Raw genomic sequence first — 20714 nt, forward strand, 5'->3', positions numbered from 1 at the left:
ATCCCCAAATCCTAATATATTTAACACATAGAATAGCTGGTGGTCTAATAAGATAAAACACTATAGAGACTAAAAATGAACAGTCAAATCAAATCATTCGTCACACTTAAGGACCAAAGTCGCTACAAGTATTGACACGAATGTGACTATGACAGAAGAAGACCCTGAGGAGGGGAGAAAACAACAAGGATTTCCATCAACTGCCCTTCGTGGCCAGTGTCATCATTTGGAACTCCCGGAGTGCCCCTGTCACCTCAGTTCCTCTGGCAACAAACCAACAACTCATGGGCTGGGCACAAGGAGAGACCAGTGAAGTAAACAATTGAGCAAATCAATTGATGGGTGCAGTGCAAGAAATGAACAATAAGTGAAAGTGATGTTAAAAAAGTATCAACAGCAAACCAAAAGACTTTATTAGTGATTGCCGATGAACTTGATTAAAAATAGTAACTCGGCAATAAACAAATCTGCCGGATGTCGTGGTCTACTAGTTTCAGCCGTCCTGGGTCATAGTACCCCGGCTTTCTTCAGGACCTCTAAGTATAAGCTACTGCATTCAATTAAATTTGACCAACAAGGGTCCAAAAAGTGCATAAAAAAGAAAAGCATAAAGTTATCACAATTCAATTTGGTTGTGAGCTTATACAATACCTCTGCACAGGACAGATGGTTATTCAAACCTGTGGGGGGACAAAACAGCATGCCAACTATTCAGTGTTTTAAGAAAAGCCAAGCCTACTGTATCTAATAACACGCTCTGTAGTTAATGAAGATAAAATAAAAATAAAACATGGAAGTGGTGGACAACTCACCTACCCCATGTGAGGTATCAAGCCTCACCTCACCTGGCTCAGACTCAGGTTTAGGGAAGCACCGCCCTAGAAGTGGAAAAGAGAAAAACCAGCAGACAACCATATGATTATAAATGCACAAGGAACGGCATAGATGTTATTAGTATGCCTGGCTGCGCTGAAGTAAAAATCCTGCTCTTACAAAACGCCAGAGTTGATATCCTAATCCTCTGAAATAGTTCCTGTGAATAATAAGGGAACCTATTACAGGCGGTAGCTGAGTGTGGATCATGAATATGCATACCACCCGATAGGAGAGGTCACACACTGCTCGTTGCGCCTGTGCAGATAGCCGTTAGCAAATGGACAAAGACAGAGTTCTAGTGCTAGTCCTTTAAAGATATTACAGTGGGACCGCTCTACAACGAAAGACACTGTCAGCATTAATAACCGACATATATACAGATCGAGCGCCCATCATCGATATATGAGAAGTGCCCGCAATGGTTAGATAGTTAAGAGCAAAACCGTGTCATTAGATCAGCAACAGGGGCAGCTCTCCCGATCAGAGAAACGATAGGAACACAAATATCCTCTTCTATCGCTCCCCGAACTTGATGTCAATATAGATGGGAAGAGGTAAAATCAGCTAACTTCTCCGTCGGTACCTCAGGAAGATTGCTGAGGCTGGGGGAGGTGGCATGTACTCGCCATGCGGCGCCCTTTAGAGTCCCGATTGCCGGAGCGGCGTGCTGAACGACGTCAGTCCCTGTGGCCAATCCCTTGCCAGGACTACAAAATGAAGCAAGGCTAGAGGAGGCGCGAGCCAATCGCTGTCTCTACTATATTGACGTGTAAGGCCGACGTCCGTTACTATAGCCAATCATTAGTAAGAACTACAAAATTATGAAAGCCCATTATTGCGTGTAGTTCGTTGCCGTGTAATTGAACGCAGAGTGCTTTATTAAGTAACAAGACGTCAGTCCTCTGCTTTATGTTCAGTAGAAGTACAGAATGAACAGTCGTACATATTATTCATCTACCAAATAATGACCCTGAATAAATGTACGGATGGTATCATCAGGGAGTACTGGGCAAAAGAAAATAATACTCGTATGTAATGGGCCAAATCGTTTAAATGCATCACTGATGCAGGTGATGGTATAATGGATAAAGACAGTGGCCGTTTTTAGGAAAAAACTCCTAAGTCAGAATGTGCAAGTGAGCAAACATCTTCCGTAATGAAAGTACTATTCAAAAGCAAAATGTCACTAAACAAGCAAGACAAAGCCACATTGGAACTAGGGGGGCAGAAATCAAAGGCTGTGGTATCCTCACAAAATGACATCGCGTATGCTGAGTATGTATAGCGAAGAGGTCAGGTAGTTCAGAGCATGGTCCAGGGGATATCATTGTTTAGGCCCTGTGTATCACTTTTTAGTTTGAACACCCATCTCTGCTCTTTTAGGAAAAGGAACTTGATCTTATCTTTCACATTAGGTGGTATATAGGGTTAATCCAAAACAGTCCAGAAAAAATCTTCTGGTTTGTGATTCATTGTTACAAAATGCCTGGTGAGCTTAGTATTGGTTTTCCCACAACGGAAGGTACTTTTATGTTCCAGCATCCGCTGACGTACCTTCCTAGTTGTCATTCCAACATAACGTTCACCACAAGGACATTCAATAAGATAGACTAGATGATCACTATTGCAGTTAGAAAAGTGTGTCTGAATACAAGGTTTAAGTGTGCCAATGTCCACTGTTTTTGACTGTTTTGTTTGTGGACACTTGGAACAGTTCACACATGGAAAATGCCCTTGAACAGGAGGCAGGTTCCAGAGAGTGTTAGTCGCACTAGGTTTTAAGAAAGGTTTAGTGTGTACCAAGGCATCTCGTAAATTACGCCCTCTCTTAAAAGCGAATAAGGGCATAGGAATCTGTTCGCTCTTAGTATTAAGGAAGCGCCAATTCTTCCGAATACATTTCTGTAAGCCATTGCTGAGGGTGCTGAATGTATTCACACACGTCATGCGCCCCAGGGGTGGTTTCTCAACTTTTGGCTCAAGGAGAGCTTCCCTGTGATTGTTTGAAGCCCTCGTACAGGCTTTTTTCACCAATCGTCGAGGGTACATTTTGTCACTCAGTTGTTTTGACAAATTCTCTGAGTGACGTTTGTAGCTGTCTAAGGTAGAACAATTGCGCCTCAGTCGCAAAAACTGGCCAAAAGGCAGATTTTCCCTAAGGGCACTTGGGTGCTGGCTATCAAATCTTAGAAGAGAATTGCACGCCATGGGTTTACGGTATAATTCACTAGCCAAACCCGTTGGGGTCACAAAGATTGAAAGATCCAGAAAAGACAATCTGGACATGCTCAATTCTAAGGTGAATCTAAGATAGTTGTTTTGTATGTTGAGCCAAGTGTGAAAAGATCGAACTGAGTCTTCATCCCCTCGCCACACCATTAAGATGCCGTCTATATACCGCTTCCAAAGTCTAATTGACTTATGGAAGGGATTGGTGGCGGTAAGCACAACAGTTTCTTCAAATTTGTGTACATATAGGTTTGCCAGGCTCGGCGCATAGACACTGCCCATGCTCGTGCCAGACACCTGCAAATAGAAAGTATCCTCAAACTGAAAGAAGTTCTCTTTCATAGCCAAATAGGCCAGGGTCATAATGAAATGCACAGGGGTGATAGAGTTCAAATCAGTGTGCTGCAGGATATCAGAGATGGTCTCCAGTGTCTCATCCTGGGGGATCGCAGTGAACAAGGATTCGACATCCAGGGATACTAGGATGTCTGAATCATGGTTAAAATCCACTGTAGGGAGAAGTCTTAATACAGCCTTGGTGTCTTGTAGATAGGTTGGCATCCTTTGTATAATCGGGCGTAGAAAAAAAGTCTACAAAGGTGGATAATGGTTCGAAACAAGAGCCAATGCCCGATATGATCGGTCTCCCTGGTGGAGGCCTCTGGACTTTATGTATTTTAGGGAGGATATAGAAATAAGGCATGACAGGGTTGGTAGTCTGTAGATAGATCGATTCCTGACTTGAGATCCATCCCTCTGCCAATGCTTCCTCCACTGAATCTTTTATGATTGCACTCACTCTGGATGTAGGATCCTTCTTAAGAGGACAATAGCAATTCCTGTCACTCAGCTGACGGGCACACTCAGCCCGATACATCTCAGTGTCCATAAGGACCGTCGCACCGCCTTTGTCAGCAGGCTTGATAGTAATTGACTGGTCATTAGTAAGTGCTGTAAGTGCCTTCAATTCTTTAGTAGGGATGTTACTGTATGTATGGGTTTTATTTTCAATACATAGAATTTTTACTTCTTCAAGCACAGCTCTTTCAAATGCCAGGACCTGTGGGGGTACTGAGTGCAAAGGTGGATTGAAAGTAGACCTATTCTTGAGGCCTGTATTTGTATTGTCATTTTGGTTATCAGATAGTGTCTTATCTTTAAAGAAATGGTGCAGCCGCACCTTCCGGAAAAATTGAGTTAATTCAGTGAGTGAAATCATCACCCTTATTAGTAGGGACAAACCCAAGGCCTCTCTTGAGGACAGATATTTCCTTGGATGTAAGTATTCTGGAGCTCAAGTTGACTATCAAGTCTTGTTTAACCGTGCCACTCAAGTCTGTGCCTGATTCTGCCCCTGGTTGGTTTTGGAGCGGGTCCTAATCTGGTTGGGAGTGGTCTGTGGCAGATTCCAGTGCACCTGTGTTGGTGCCTGCGGGTTCTGTGGGTTCTGTGGGTTCCGACGTCGCCCCCGAAATCTGCCTCGGCCTGCCCCTAAAAAAGACTGGTGGGAAAATTCGGGCTGGTACATTTGCCAAGGATTAGGTGCTTGAAAGTGAGCGGGGGGAAAGCCCAAGGGGCAGGTGGCCACCACTGTTGGAAAGGGGGGGGCATTATATCCTCTCCTCGATGCTCGCCTTCCTCTACCCCTCTGTTGGTATTGATTCTGATCATTAAGATCCAAGTCCCTGGAATTGCCATCAGAGCTACTTCCGGAATATGTAGATCCCAAACGTTTCCCTCTGTTGTTGACTCAGGTTGCGACATATTCATCACTCGTGTATGGATATACCACCTCATGCTTAAACTTGGCCAAATCCTTTTTAAATGTATCAATTTTTAATTGAAGGATAGAGTCTTTAAGATCCTTATTAGCCTTGTTTGATTCCTCCAAATTCTTTTTGAACATGATATTCGTGACTGTTGTGCTTACCGCCACCAATCCCTTCCATAAGTCAATTAGACTCTGGAAGCGGTATATAGACGACATCTTAATGGTGTGGTGAGGGGATTAAGACTCAGTTCGATCTTTTCACACTTGGCTCAACATACAAAACAACTATCTTAAAATCACCTTAGAATTGAGCAGGTCCAGATTGTCTTTTCTGGATCTTTCAATCTTTGTGACCCCGACGGGTTTGGCTAGTGAGTCCTACCGTAAACCCATGGCGTGCAATTCTCTTATAAGATTTGATAGCCAGCACCCAAGAGCCCTTAGGGAAAATCTGCCTTTTGGCCAGTTTTTGCGACTGAGGCGCAATTGTTCTACCTTAGACAGCTACAAACGTCACTCTGAGAATTGGTCAAAACAACTGAGTGACAAAATGTACCCTCGACGATTGGTGAAAAAAGCCTGTAAGAGGGCTTGAAACAATCACAGGGAAGCTCTCCTTGAGCCAAAAGTTGAGAAACCACCCCTGGGGCGCATGACGTGTGTGAATACATTCAGCACCCTCAGCAATGGCTTACAGAAATGTATTCGGAAGAATTGGCGCTTCCTTAATACTAAGAGCGAACAGATTCCTACGCCCCTATTCGCTTTTAAGAGAGGGCGTATTTTACGAGATGCCTTGGTACACACTAGACCTTTCTTAAAACCTAGTGCGACTAACACTCTCTGGGACCTGCCTCCTGTTCAAGGGCATTTTCCATGTGGGAACTGTTCCATGTGTCCACAAACAAAACAGTCAAAAACAGTGGACATTGGCACACTTAAACCTTGGATTCAGACACACTTTTCTAACTGCAAGAGTGATCATCTAGTCTATCTTATTGAATGTCCTTGTGGTGAACGTTATGTTGGAATGACAACTAGGAAGGTACGTCAGCGGATGCTGGAACATAAAAGTACCTTCCGTTGTGGGAAAACCAATACTAAGCTCACCAGGCATTTTGTAACAATGAATCACAAACCAGAAGATTTTTTCTGGACTGTTTTGGATAAACCCTATATACCACCTCATGTGAAAGATAAGACCAAGTTTCTTTTCCTAAAAGAGCAGAGATGGGTGTTTAAAATAAAAAGTGATACACAGGGCGTAAACGATGATATCCCCTGGACCATGCTCTGAACTACCTGACCTCTGCGCTATACATACTCAGCATACGCGATGTCATTTTGTGAGAACACCACGGCCTTTGATTTCTGTCCCCCTAGTTCCAACGTGGCTTTGTCTTGCTTGTTTAGTGACATTTTGCTTTTGAATAGTACTTTCATTACGGAAGATGTTTGCTCACTTGCACATTCCGACTTAGGAGTTTTTTCCTAAAAACGGCCACTGTCTTTATCCATTATACCATCAACTACATCACTGGTGCATGTAAACGATTTGGCCCATTACATACAAGTATTATTTTCTTTTGCCCAGTACTCCCTGATGATACCATCCGTACATTTATTCAGGGACATCATTTGGTAGATGAATAATATGTACGACTGTTAATTCTGTACTTCTACTGAACATAAAGCAGAGGACTGACGTCTTGTTACTTAATAAAGCACTCTGCGTTCAATTACACGGCAACGAACTACACGCAATAATGAGCTTTCGTTATTTTGTAGTTCTTACTAATGATTGGCTATAGTAACGGACGTCGGCCCTACATGTCAATATACTAGAGACAGCGATTGGCCGCGCCTCCTCTAGCCTTGCGTCATTTTGTAGTCCTGGCAAGGGATTGGCCACAGGGACTGACGTCGTTCAGCACGCCGCTCCGGCAATCGGGACTCTAAATGGCGCCGCATGGCGAGTACACGCCACCTCCCCCAGCCTCAGCAATCTTCCTGAGGTACCGACGGAGAGGTAAGCTGATTTGACCTCTTCCCATCTATATTGACATCAAGTTCGGGGAGCGATAGAAGAGGATATGTTGTTTTTCTATTGTTTCTCTGATCGGGAGAGCTGCCCCTGTTGCTGATCTAATGACACGGTTTTGCTCTTAACTATCTAACCATTGCGGGCACTTCTCATATATCGATGATGGGTGCTCGATCTGTATATATGTCGGTTATTAATGCTGACAGTGTCTTTCGTTGTAGAGCGGTCCCGCTGTAATATCTTTAAAGGACTGGCACTAGAACTCTGTCTTTGTCCATTTGCTAACGGCTATCTGCACAGGCGCAACGAGCAGTGTGTGACCTCTCCTATCGGGGGGTATGCATATGCATGATCCACACTCAGCTACCGCCTGTAATAGGTTCCCTTATTATTCATAGGAACTATTTCAGAGGATTAGGATATCAACTCTGGCGTTTTGTAAGAGCAGGATTTTTACTTCAGCGCAGCCAGGCATACTAATAACATCTATGCCATTCCCTGTGCATTTATAATCATATGGTTGTCTGCTGGTTTTTCTCTTTTCCACTTCTAGGGCGGTGCTTCCCTAAACCTGAGTCTGAGCCAGGTGAGGTGAGGCTTGATACCTCACACGGGGTAGGTGAGTTGTCCACCACTTCCATGTTTTATTTTTTATTTTATCTTCATTAACTACAGAGCGTGTTATTAGATACAGTAGGCTTGGCTTTTCTTAAAACACTGAATAGTTGGCATGCTGTTTTGTCTCTCCACAGGTTTGAATAACCATCTGTCCTGTGTAGAGGTATTGTATAAGCTCACAACCAAATTGAATTGTGATAACTTTATGCTTTTGTTTTTTATGCACGTTTTGGACCCATGTTGGTCAAATTTAATTGAATGCAGTAGCTTATACTTAGAGGTCCTGAAGAAAGCCGGGGTAATATGACCCAGGACGGCTGAAACTAGTAGACCATGACATCCGGCAGATTTGTTTATTGCCGAGTTACTATTTTTAATCAAGTTCATCGGCAATCACTAATAAAGTCTTTTGGTTTGCTGCTGTTACTTTTTTAACATCACTTTCACTTATTGTTCATTTCTTGCACTGCACCCATCAATTGATTTGCTCAATTGTTTACTTCACTGGTCTCTCCTTGTGCCCAGCCCACGAGTTGTTGGTTTGTTGCCAGAGGAACTGAGGTGACAGGGGCACTCCGGGAGTTCCAAATGATGACACTGGCCACGAAGTGCAGTTGATGGAAATCCTTGTTGTTTTCTCCCCTCCTCAGGGTCTTCTTCTGTCATAGAGTCACATTTGTGTCAATACCTGTAGCGACTTTGGTCCTTAAGTGTGACGAATGATTTGATTTGACTGTTCATTTTTAGTCTCTGTAGTGTTTCATCTTATTAGACCACCAGCTATTCTATGTGTTGAATTGTATAATTGTTTCCCAGTAGGTCGTTATCACTGGGCACTCCCATAACGTGTGGTAGAATGTGCCAACTGCCCCACATTGACTCAAGCAAAATGTATTCTCTGCCTTTCCTATCATGTGTAATCTTACTCTTGTGTAATATATGCGATGCAAGATCTTTAGTTGTACTAATCTTCATTTCGAAGATACTGCTACTTCGCGTGGAGAGGCAAGCGCCGCTTGCCAGTCGGTATCATCCAAGTCCCCCACCCCTGTCCGCCACTTCTCACGAAGAGATTTTGTGGGATCTGGCCGATTATTTATAATTTTGCAGTTTGTGAGGGAAATAGCTTTCTTATCCATATATTCTGTTAACAGCCTATTTTCCATGGGGAGGGCTCGGGAGAGTAGTTCCTGATGGAATAACTGCCATCAGTGCATGCCTAATTTGAGTGTACCTAAATACCTATGTTGAAGCCAGCTCGTATTGTTCTCGGAGGTGGGTGAACTTAACGTCACCCTTGCTCCACAAATCCCCCCACCATCGAGATTCCGATGGAGTCCCAGCGCTTGAAGCCTTTACTAGTACCAAGGTGACCCCAAAAACATATTTAAGTAAAAAGTGCAAAAGTCTATGTTGAATAACACACTTTTAATAAATGCCAAATTATGTAGTGGGTAATCCTACTTAGATGTTATAAGCATACAAGTGAAGTAACATAAAATGATGATTTAAGTTAGCCTAACTATTGATGCCATTTTAACCACAATTTATGAATTAGCATTGAAAGGCCCATTTTTCATATTATACTGTTGTTTTACACAAGATGTTTTTCTCTTCACTACAGATGCTATAACTTTCCTGAAGCCTTCTTTTACTTAGTGAATAAGTATTTGTTATGTATTAGACAACTGATAGTGAGGGTCTCACCGGGAGGAGAGAAGACAACAAGAAGGTTAATTCATGAGAAAAGCTGTCTGAACTGCAAAATGTGGATGAAGTATCTTTTCACGGACTTGTGTCTGCAACTGATTGTGAACACGTGAGAAACTGGAGAGTTTACCTACTGCCAGGAGTTTACTGAAATCTTACTGGATGTTGTGAATGAACTATATGATACTTGTTGCAATGTTCAGAGTAGGAGAGGCTTCTCTCGCTTGGATTTCTGGAGATCCATCACTGGGTTTCTTTAGACCATATATCTCTTCATGAGGGATTACTTTTGAACTTATTCGCTGCTTTATTAGATGTCTGCTAATTTATAGCTGATAATAATTTCCAGCTTGACATTTCCTTTTAATTGAAGTGTAAAGGGTTCAGGCTAATACAGTTATTCTGTTGTCAGAACTCTTGGGTTTCTGAACTGACATCTTATTCTATTACTTTCCAATTTAATTTAGATTAGGGAAATTTCTTTATGGAACATGTTTGCTGCATTATTTCAATTTTAACTTTAATACTTGCCAATACTGTATATTTGCTTATGTTGAACTATTAATTAGTAGATTATATTCATATTTAATGATGCTGCTTAAAAGACTAATCCTTATTGAATAAGTAATGAAACTAAAGATTTTGTTAATAAAGCCCTTTAACCACACACATTCTCTCTATGGACTATACCAAAGTCTTTAGTGAGTTCATGGTTTGTATGAATTGATGTAGAATATTGCTCCTTTTAACTTTTTGTCAACCAACAAAGGTCCAAACGACCAATGGCAGGGGTTATTTAATGATTGCACCTGAAGATCAAGATATAGAAAGCCCAGCTCCATCTGAACCATATATCTTTTTACATAGTTTTGGGACTGCATGGTCCTTGCTCTTTGTACTCTGGGACTGGATCTAACTCTCAGGAATTCTCCAAACATTATTGATACAGTCAATGGTAACCCCATTGACAGAACACACCAGTCAGATCACTGTAGATCCAGTCAGTTACTGTAGACTTGACTTTAGGCATACCGCATTAAAAATCCCTTTCTTCCTGACAGCATATAGTGCTTGTGCTTTGTCCTGGACCTCCACCTAAATTTAGGTTGACAAGAGTTCTGCGAAATAGTGCACATCTTTCATAAAAGCCATGCAGTTCTCTGCACGTAGATTTCATAATCTGCAGACATCGTAGGGAAGTCAACCTTATAGTAGTATCATAATACTGCTGACACTGTGCTACTATGGATTACATATGAAGGGGTGAAGTTGGTTGAGGAGTGATGATGGCACGGAAATCCTGGTGGTGGCAGTCAAAGTACACAATTTTCATTTCCAAATGGGTGTGCCATATGGGGAAGGCTGAATACAACCCAGAAGTAAACCAACCTGTGCAGGCGTAATACTGTTCGGAATTTGAGCATGGCACCTAAATCCCACAGTGTTTGTATGTGGAGTGCTTGGAGAGAGCCATTTGGAAGGATGGCAGTGTTGTATTACTCTTATGAATCCAACCCTCCATCCCCAAGATTGGCACCACGCGGCTTCTCCTCCTCCTGGTTGTTTAATTCTTACAAGTACTCCACTGCCTATACGGCATGGTTGTCACCCCCCTCCCGCCCTCCTGGGAATTTCTCATTATGTAATTTCTACATTATATTTACCACTCATCCCGTAGGGTAAAGTTACCTGATGCTACTAATAATAATAATAATGTCTAAGCTGTTCTAACAGCTTTTACGTTGCCTTTGTCTACAAACTGTAGATGTGCCAAGCAACAGGTCAGTATGCGATTTGGCCCAAAAATGGTTTATTAAGGTTTTTCCCCCAGCTATTGGTTACCAAGCACCTACTCCTAGCAACAGGTTGCAATGCTTTCCTCTCCAGGCAACTACTGTATCAAGGAACAAAGTCTATATAACCCTGTCTCTCCTAAGAAGCAAAAAAGGACCATCTATACAGCTAAACTGTGCCTGTCCCAAGTAAATCCCACAAATAAGCCAGTGGCCCAGTCATATGGATCATAAGGTATGGGAGGAGGTTTTAAGTACATCAGAAAATCTAGAAACATATATATTGAGTATATGAACTGTGCTCGTCCCAAGGAAATCCCACAAATAGGCCAACATAATCCCACAAATAAATAGGCTAGGTTTCTCTCTGCCAAACTAAGATTTTATATTGTTATTGAGCACAAGAAGTTAACTATTTTGAGCAATGAAATACTCTCGGTGTATTCACATCTATAGAAAGGTTTAATATTATCACCATAGGTTAATCCTACATTTTGATAAGAATACGGACCACTCTGATGGATCTGCTCCTTCCTGACTGGAAGGACCCAGTCTGTCAGCCTGCCACCGTACACCATGGATGCCTGTGAACCCATCTGCAAATTCCAAATGTATCCTCCATGTGACCAACCCTCCCCAATCTATACATGACCCCTCTAGCCAATATCAACTGCCCTCACAACATCAATGTCCTCAGTCATGCTGATGACACTCAACTCATTCCCTCCCTCACAGACAAGACGCCCAAGTTCAATGCCTGCATGACTGACACTGCCCACTGGATGAAGACCAACTGTTTAAAGCTGAAAACCAACAGGACTGAAATCATGATCTTCGGGACAAGCAGTTCACCATGGGACTCCAGCTGGTGAGCAACAGAGCTAGGACTGACAACTCACAAACAACCTCAGGATCATCATCTACAGCAAACTCAACATAACAGTCCAAGTCAATGTAGTCATTGGCTCATGGTTCCATACCCTGAAGATGCTGAGGAAGATTTCCAAATGGTTCACAATTAGCACGTGGAAAACTGTCACACATGCCCTCGTCACAAGCAAGCTCGATTATGGGAACTCCTATGCCAGGGTCAATAAAAAACTCACCAGAAGGCTGCAGACCATTCAGAACTCTACAGCCAGGCTCACATTACACCACTTCTGAAGGAGCTGTACTGGCTCCCCATACACATACAACCACAATTCAAACTCCTCACCCATACTTTCGAGGCACTACATAATACCAGCCCACCATACCTCAACAATTGCATCTGATTTAACAAATGTTCCAGACACCTCAGTTTGTCAGGACTCCTACTTGCACGCATGCACGCATCCCACGCATACGGAAAACTAGATCCAGTGTTCAAGCCTTCTGCTTCATCACTCCTAGAGTGTGACACATGTAACTAAACAGAATAGCCTCCTCCTCACTTCCGCAAGAAGCTAAGGACGTGGCTTTTTGAGTAGTCCCACTAGACCTTAGGTTTGGCTAGACTCACACCTGCTCAGCGCCAACCTATATTCTCCCCCTCCCCCCCCCCCCCCAGATAGCGCTCTCAACAAATCTGCATAACATAAAATAACGTAACATTTCTGGATTTTCAAATAAATCAAGTCATAGGTTTCCATTAGTACTCCTGCTCCATTACACACAATTCTGCCAGATGGTTTGCAGGAAGGGCACGAGTTGCAGAAATGCATATTAACACATTTAGAATGTTTCCCTTTCTAATACATCAGTTAAGTATTTTCCTGGAGAAAAAATCCCTCATTCTGCAATTCCTGCACATACTGGGTGAATGACTGTTTTTTCATATTACATTTGTATTCTTATATCTGCCATTATTGTAACTAATGTGAGAAAACGGGATCTGAAAACCAGTGGGGATATTTTGAATCAGTGCTTAAATTGTCAAATATGTGCCAGGGCCCTGACCAGTAGGCCACTGCAGCTTGCACCACCCATTGCCCCGTCATAGCTGCCAATGATGGTACCAAAACAACTACCAACCATCTCTCTGATCTGCAAGTGTGACAGTTCAGATTATTCCAGCTCCCCGAAGCTAAAGGAATGGCTGGGGAGGCAGGTATTAGTATTTTAATGTATATTGTATTCATACATGCTTCTGCTAAAAGATAAATCTCCTTTGAACCCACAGTGACACTTATTGATGTGTCACTGCCGTTCTCATTTAGTTCCCCGCTTACCACTTGATTTATTAATAATATGAAAAACATACAAAACTCAGAGAAGGAATAAACAAGGAAGACAGCAATGAGCAGGAGAGAGCAAGCAAGCACATGAGGGGGCAGTGAGAAGAAGAGGCGGGGAGGGAGAAAGGCAGAAGCTGTAATAAGAGATTTGCAATTCATCAAAGCTTCTAATACCCCAGAAGTATTTCAGGATTCAATTACAACATAATAATGAAAGATGAGGGATTAGTGGCCGCGCATTAAACAGCCCTCCATTTATGCATAGGCCTTGGGAGAAGCGGGCAGGTGCACTGTATGCCCGCACTGATGGACGGCCTCTGTCTTCGGGGTGCCTCGGCCATAATCGCCTGCTCCATTTGCCTTATTACCGAAGATGTTTTGAAAGAAATAAATACATTTTGCAGAATCAATGAGCATCGTGTGGCGTCTTTAGTAGCGCGACGTAAATTATAGGCCTTGGCAGCGCTATACAGACCTCGAGGAGAGGCTTTAATCCCCACGGAGAGGAAAACTGCGCCCCAATGGACGCGGCTCCTTTCACTACAGAAACAGGGCTTTTTATGTCTTTTCTTCCCTTCGATTTCTGCGGAATGTAGTGTGGGCCAATCAGACCAGACCTGGGGAAACCTTGCCAGCGCCTAGCGGCGAGACAATTCGCCAATAATAATATATAATAATAATAATATAAAAGATAAATAATAATTCAGTATTAGTAGTATTAATTTTACCAATACAAGTAGCAGCAGTCTTATTATTATAATTGTTATTATTATAGAACGGCACAAGATGAAACCAAAATGGAACGTTCGACGGTGAGGCACAGATTTGAACTAAAATTTGCTTCCATTTTCAAACCATTACCCTGAGATGTAACAACTACAACATAACGTGCGTACACCAATACTCCCCTAAAACGGGCGGGTGGGGTTGTTTTTAAACTCTCTCTGCCTAACGTTTCGTTCTCACACATTAAAGGTCTCAGACCCATCGGCGTAACAATAGCCCCCGCTGCCCCCGTGGTGGGAGCGAGCTCCAGGGGGGCCAGGGCGGCACCTGTGTAGAGGCGGCAGGCGGCTGGCATGAGAGCTCCTGATTGGGTCGATGCCTCCATGTACTTTGCAGGACTCTGCCCCCCAAGTTTATTACGACACTGCTCAGACCCTCCAAGCAAAACTATGGTTCAGTAATTTTAAAGATCATTTTTGGTTAAAGCTCCTTGTTTTAGTTTGAGTAGAGATTTTGGTAGTAACATTTTGTGTGAACTGGCCATAACATAAGTGACTTTGATTTACTTAAAAGAAACGTTGTAAATCTCACAAAACAAGTAAACAACGAAGGTTGTGTTCTTGGAAGAGTTCGCGTAACGCTATTGAACCCCGGGTTTTATCACCAAATAACATTTGTTTATTTTTACGTTTTATAGAGCGTTGTGCGGTTACTTTAAAGCACTGTTTGATTTAGGACTAAGGACCTTCCAACAAACAATAGGTTAAAAACGCGCTGAAAGAGTCATTTGCAGCCGGCCAGGTCGGAGAGTCCTGTTAGTATGGTGCCAAGACTGGTTTCGACGTGGTTCGTCCCTTTCTGTAATGGCCCGGGTTACACGTGATGCAATACGATGTATCTGATTCAACGGACTGTCTCTAAGATTAAAAAGAGCATCTTCCTCAGTGATTCGGGATTGTGCAGTCGCATACACAGGGACGAGATAGGCATCAGTTTGAGAGACGTGACTGTCCTTTTGTTAACAAACTTTCAGTCATGCTGCAGGATCGGACCAGCACCCCTGGTTTTGTGCTCCCCCGCTCGCCCCCAAGGTTTGCACAACAATCATTCATTGATGATCGTCAATTATGTTTTTCATTTTATAGTTGTGAGATCAATGCAATCTGTGCTTTCGATTTAGGTTTTTAGCATAAAAGGGTGTGTGAGCAACACTGTAGCGTAGAGGGTTCCATGGTTTGGTATCAATAATACACCCAGGACCAGGGCCCAAGTCTAAAAAAAATAAGTGGGGGGACGCTGACGTCACAACAGGAAGTGAGGTCACGAAGAGTGGCTTGTACCATCAGATTCATTGCCTCCTCGCTCACCCCTTAGATGCGATTGCATCAGAGAAGCCAGCGCGTGAGCAGCTTTCTGAATGAGCTCCGATCTCGCCCCAGAGAGGCCAAAGAGTGAATGTGTGGCTCCATTTGCTCCAGTTATCGAGCTCCCAGGAAAATAAGTGGGTGGACGCCGTCCACCTGCGTGGTACCCTGACTCGAGCCCTGCCCAGGACCATATTTATGACCCACTTGCACCATGAGACAACATCCAAGTTTGACATTGGATAAAGAGCCCTTGGATAATCAGCGATTGCAAAAACGAATGCACCTCACTTATTGTATTACTGTTCAAGCAGATAATCTGCCTTCTGCCCAGATTATAACGAACCTTAAAATAAGGGTTACGAGTACCGAAAAGCTCAGGCAAAAGTTTGAAAGAAATAGATACTATATTGTTATAATCTACCGATACATTCTAAAATGGGAAATTAATAAAAACAGGTACTACTTTTTACTATAACTCAGTTGTATCAACTGCTTATCATCAGGGCACGAGTCGGGGTACCACGCGGGTGGACGGCATCCCCCCACTTATTTTCCAGGGTTTTCCAGGGTGGACGCCGTCCACCCTGCTCAATCAAAACGCCGTCCCGATCCAGACTTTCCTTCGTCCCCGGCCTCGCCTGCTGCCTGCCCGCCTCAGCCGGATATGTACGAAAACAGACTCTCCCAATATTGCACCTCACTGCCAGCTTTATTAGCCCATCATCCCCTAATGCTGTGGTTCCCAAAGTGTGCGCCGCGGCACCCCGGTGCGCCGTGATGAGAAGCCAGGGGTGCCGCGGCGCCGAGCAGGATGTGGGGGAGCTTGAAAGAAATGCCACCTTCTGTTGCATCGCACATGCTTCAAAACATTGGCACAGAGCGCCCTCTCTCCACCTGCCCGCCCCCATTCCTGCAATCACAGGCTGCTAGAAGCGCAAGAGCAGCCCCACCCCGCCCATTGTCACTTTGTATGGGGCTGATTGCCACATACAGAATGTCAATGGGCCAGTTTGGGGTGTTACAGCATGTGGTGAGCCGCTTCCTGCGGGTAGCGCCGCCGGCAACATTAACAGCTGGTCAAGGGCATTCCCAAAAATCTCACCAGAAGTATGCTGCTTGCCACAGGGTCAGGAGTCTCTCTCTCTCTTCTTTTGGCATATGTTGAAAGCTAACACGATGTGCAACATTTGAAAATGAACGGAGGGTGTAATGTGTTTCAAATAAAAGTTCGATTATTTTAAGACTGTTTTTTCACACATTTTTGTCTAAAATAAAAACAAATCTGAGCAGTGAAGGCTCTTGCAGGGCTGTTAATCGGTGAGTCGAGTTCCCAAGAGGTATGTTAGTCCCTTCTCTCCAGCCTGCTTGCTCAAATCAGAGGCGAACACCCCGCAACTGGCTGTGCATAAAAGGCAAGAACCACCCGCTTAATTACTGGAAAGGTGAGGAAGCATGCACCACTCCACTGTAACTTTTGGGATTCATAGTCCTTGCACAAGAATCCACAGACACCCCGGAAATGTTTCTTTTGTGACTGCTTTTTTAAACATGTTTGTGCACTTCGGTATATTCAACACAATATTCACTATAATATGATGCAATCGTTTTTCAGTGAACAAGTGTAAAAGTGTTGGGTACCCTAATCTCATGCTGCTGTATCAGCCTTCCATCTTCACTAGATCGATAACATTATGATAATTAATTTGTCTAACAATACATATCAGGTATGACACCTGACAAATGTACATTTCTTATTGTCTTACAGGCTGGATGGGTGAAAGGGTAAATGGTTGGATGGATGAGTGAATGGATGGGTGGGTGGAAGAGTGGATGGATGAGTGAAAGGATGCTTGGGTGAAATGGTACACGGTTGGATGGATGAGTGAGTGAATGGATGGATGAAGGGATGGATGACTGAAAGGATGGATGGAAAGATAGACGATGGATAGGTTTTCAAATAGTTGAAAAGGTTTGGATATGGAGGGGCACACAGTTGGAAGGACAGAATGAATGGTGAAAGACTGCATGATGGATAAAAGAATTAATAGATGACAATGTACATTTGGAATGGTGGATATCAGGGGTTTGATGGAAGGATGAATGGTTAGATCATTGGACAAGAGAGCTCTTCTGGGGATGGTTGTGATCAGTGGCGTCACAAGGGGGGTGCGGGAGGTGCGGGCCGCACCGGGTGTCACCAGCAGAGGGCTGACACCAAAATGAACTCCTCGCTATTTATTTACTGTTCATGTAACACCGTCCGTATTGTCCCATGCTGTTTATAGTGCAGGGAAATGGACGGATGCCAGAATCTTCCTTTTCCCAGTTCTGCGAGCGCAGCGGCTTTGTCAGGAGGGGCTTGAGTATAAAATGAGCTCCGCCCTTGACCTTCTGCTCGCTATTCTTTTTGCTCGGAGATGCGATCTTGGTCGTGTTCATGTTCCGAGTGCATGTGGGCGTTTGGGGAACACCACATTCAGTGAACACAAAGTCTAGATTGGCCCAATCTCTAATGGTAAGAACTTTCAGAGTTTCGTAAAAAGTCACATTTGCAGTTAATTTTTGGAACCTTTTGAATCATCCGTGTATATATGTTGCGAGGCTTGTCCTGCATTACTGCAGATGTTAATATGAGAAGCACTGAAAAGACCATTTGATTTCTTTGGACAGCGCTATGATGGGCCAAACGCAGGTAGGTCACAGAGTGTGCAGGATGGCAGGAGGAACGAAAAAAAGGCCTCACCCTGTTTGCCACGCCTGCCCTAGACAATGGATGTTCAGTTGAATCATACAAAAGTATTAAAAAAAGGCTCCGATACTCAGCACATCGAAGCGGGGTAGGAGCGGGGTAGGCGCAAATTTGCGTGCACAAATTCAAAGCGCATTTCATGAGTTTATTTCAGTCACTTTGAGAAGAGCCACAAACTGTGGGAGAAACCATGGGGGGGGAGAAGGCGACGAGGAAAGGGTTAAAAGAGCAGCAGGCAGGGGAGGGAGGTGCAGGCGGAGGGGGTGGATGGTGCAAGCAGAGAAGGAGATGATGCAGGCTGAGAGGGAGACGGTGCAGCCAGAGGGAGAGATGGTGCAAGGGGATGAGATGGTGCAGGCAGGGGATGAGATGGTGCAGGCAGGGGATGAGATGGTGCAGGCAGGGGATGAGATGGTGCAGGCAGGGGGTGAGATGGTGCAGGCAGGGGGTGAGATGGTGCAGGCAGAGGGGAGACGGAGTAGGCAGAGGGCAGATGTTGCAGGCAGAGGGGAGATGGTGCAGGCAGAGGGGAGATGGTGCAGGCAGAGGGAGAGATGGTGCAGACAGAGGGAGAGATGGTGCAGACAGAGGGAGAGATGGTGCAGGCAGAGTGGAAATGGTGCAGGCAGAGTGCAAATGGTGCAGGCAGAGGGAGAGATGGTGCAGGCAGAGGGAGAGATGGTGCAGGCATGGGATGAGATGGTGCAGGCATGGGATGAGATGGTGCAGGCAGGGGGTGAGACGGAACAGGCAGAGGGGAGACGGAACAGGCAGAGGGCAGATGTTGCAGGCAGAGGGCAGATGTTGCAGGCAGAGGGGAGATGGTGCAGGCAGAGGGGAGATGGTGCAGGCAGAGGGGAGATGGTGCAGGCAGAGGGGAGATGGTGCAGGCAGAGGGAGAGATGGTGCAGACAGAGGGAGAGATGGTGCAGGCAGGGGATGAGATGGTGCAGGCGGAGGGGAGACGGAGCAGGCAGAGGGCAGATGTTGCAGGCAGAGGGGAGATGGTGCAGGCAGAGGGAGAGATGGTGCAGACAGAGGGAGAGATGGTGCAGCCAGAGGGAGAGATGGTGCAGGCAGAGTGGAAATGGTGCAGGTAGAGTGGAAATGGTGCAGGCAGAGGGAGAGCTGGTGCAGGCAGAGGGAGAGCTGGTGCAGGCAGAGGGAGAGCTGGTGCAGGCAGAGGGAGAGCTGGTGCATGCAGAGGGAGAGCTGGTGCAGGCGGAGTGGGAGGGGGAGATGGTGCAGGCTTAGGGAGAGATTGTGCAGGCAGAGGGAGAGATGGTGCAGGCAGAGGGAGAGATGGTGCAGGCGGAGGGAGAGATGGTGCAGGCGGAGGGAGAGATGGGAGCCATCCTATTCAACAGATCTCCCTGCCTTGCATTTGTCCTGCTCACACCTGTCATGATGTCACTTCCTGTCGTGATGTCACTTCCTGTCGTGATGTCACTTCCTGTTGTGATGTCACTTCCTGTTGTGATGTCACTTCCTGTTGTGATGTCACTTCCTGTCGTGATGTCACTTCCTGTGACCACGCCTAACTTGGAGAGTCCCCCCACTTCTTTTTTTAGGACTTGTGCCCTGCTTATCATTAAAGTCTCTGCTTATCAATAACAAGCATTTTTAATGCAATAGGTCTCGCATTTGCGAGAGTTTAAGCTATTGGCATTGTAAATGACAATGCCTTTTATTTATGTGTTTTTAAAAGCAACATATATATAAAAGGCATTGTCATTTCTAATACCAATAGCTCAAACTCTTGCAAATGCCAGGCCACTTTAATGGTGGATGCGCCCCTTTCTTTAGACGCTGCTCTCGTATTCAGTTTACAGTGAGCACCGTCTAAAGAAAGGGGTGTGGCCAACATTAAAGTGAAAGAGCGATATGGGGCGATTTCACGCAAAAAGAAAAAAGATAGAAAGGTTTTATAGCACAGCTGCTAAAGTGAAAGAGGACCGTGCTGTAAATTAAATAAAGAAATCAGCACAGCCACTATAGTTAAAGCGGACGGCTCTGTAAATTAAATAAATACATTACTAATAACAATATAAAAGCGGGGGGCGTGCTGCAACGTCGTGGGTGGAATAGGGGCAGATCATTAACCCGTTGCGTGCTGCCGACGCGGCCCCGCCCACCTTTTAGAAAGCCCGACCTGCGCCGAAAAAACGGCCGCAGTTAAGGCGTTAAAGAATATAGTGCTCACCGACTACATAAAGCAGATTGTGTAACAATACAAGTAAAAAGTCCAGTCCTTATGTGAGGTTACAAATGCAGACAAGACCGTACCAAGGAGGGACTACTAAACCTATTCACGAATGAAAAGAAATTATTCAAAAGGACAGTAACAGGAGCCAATTGAAAAGACAGGCGGGAAATGAGCGGGGCTTCTGTTCCATACCTCAATACATCATACATCGCAGAGCAGCGTATGTGCTGTCCAGGATCGACCTAAAAAAATGACAGCCTTTTTTAGCCGGACAGGCAAGGTGAGCAGTGACTGCATTTTGGTGGCTGAAACAGGAACAATGGAAAAGTAACAATATTTCTCTGGATATCTATTGGTTTCTGTTGTGGTTATACCACTGCAGTCTCTAAGAATGCCACCACAAGGCTAG

The 20714-nt window shown here is 44.6% G+C and overlaps 1 protein-coding gene across 3 annotated transcripts in view; it reads right to left on the minus strand.

Moving 5' to 3' along the window:
• DYNC1I1 (dynein cytoplasmic 1 intermediate chain 1) overlaps positions 1–20714 on the minus strand; it is a 2048030-nt gene that overhangs the window by 1033649 nt on the left and 993667 nt on the right. The gene's annotated exons all lie outside the window — the stretch shown is intronic.

The sequence above is a fragment of the Lissotriton helveticus genome, chromosome 10, assembly GCF_964261635.1.
Source record: "Lissotriton helveticus chromosome 10, aLisHel1.1, whole genome shotgun sequence".
In the NCBI taxonomy this organism is placed as follows: Eukaryota; Metazoa; Chordata; class Amphibia; order Caudata; family Salamandridae; genus Lissotriton; species Lissotriton helveticus.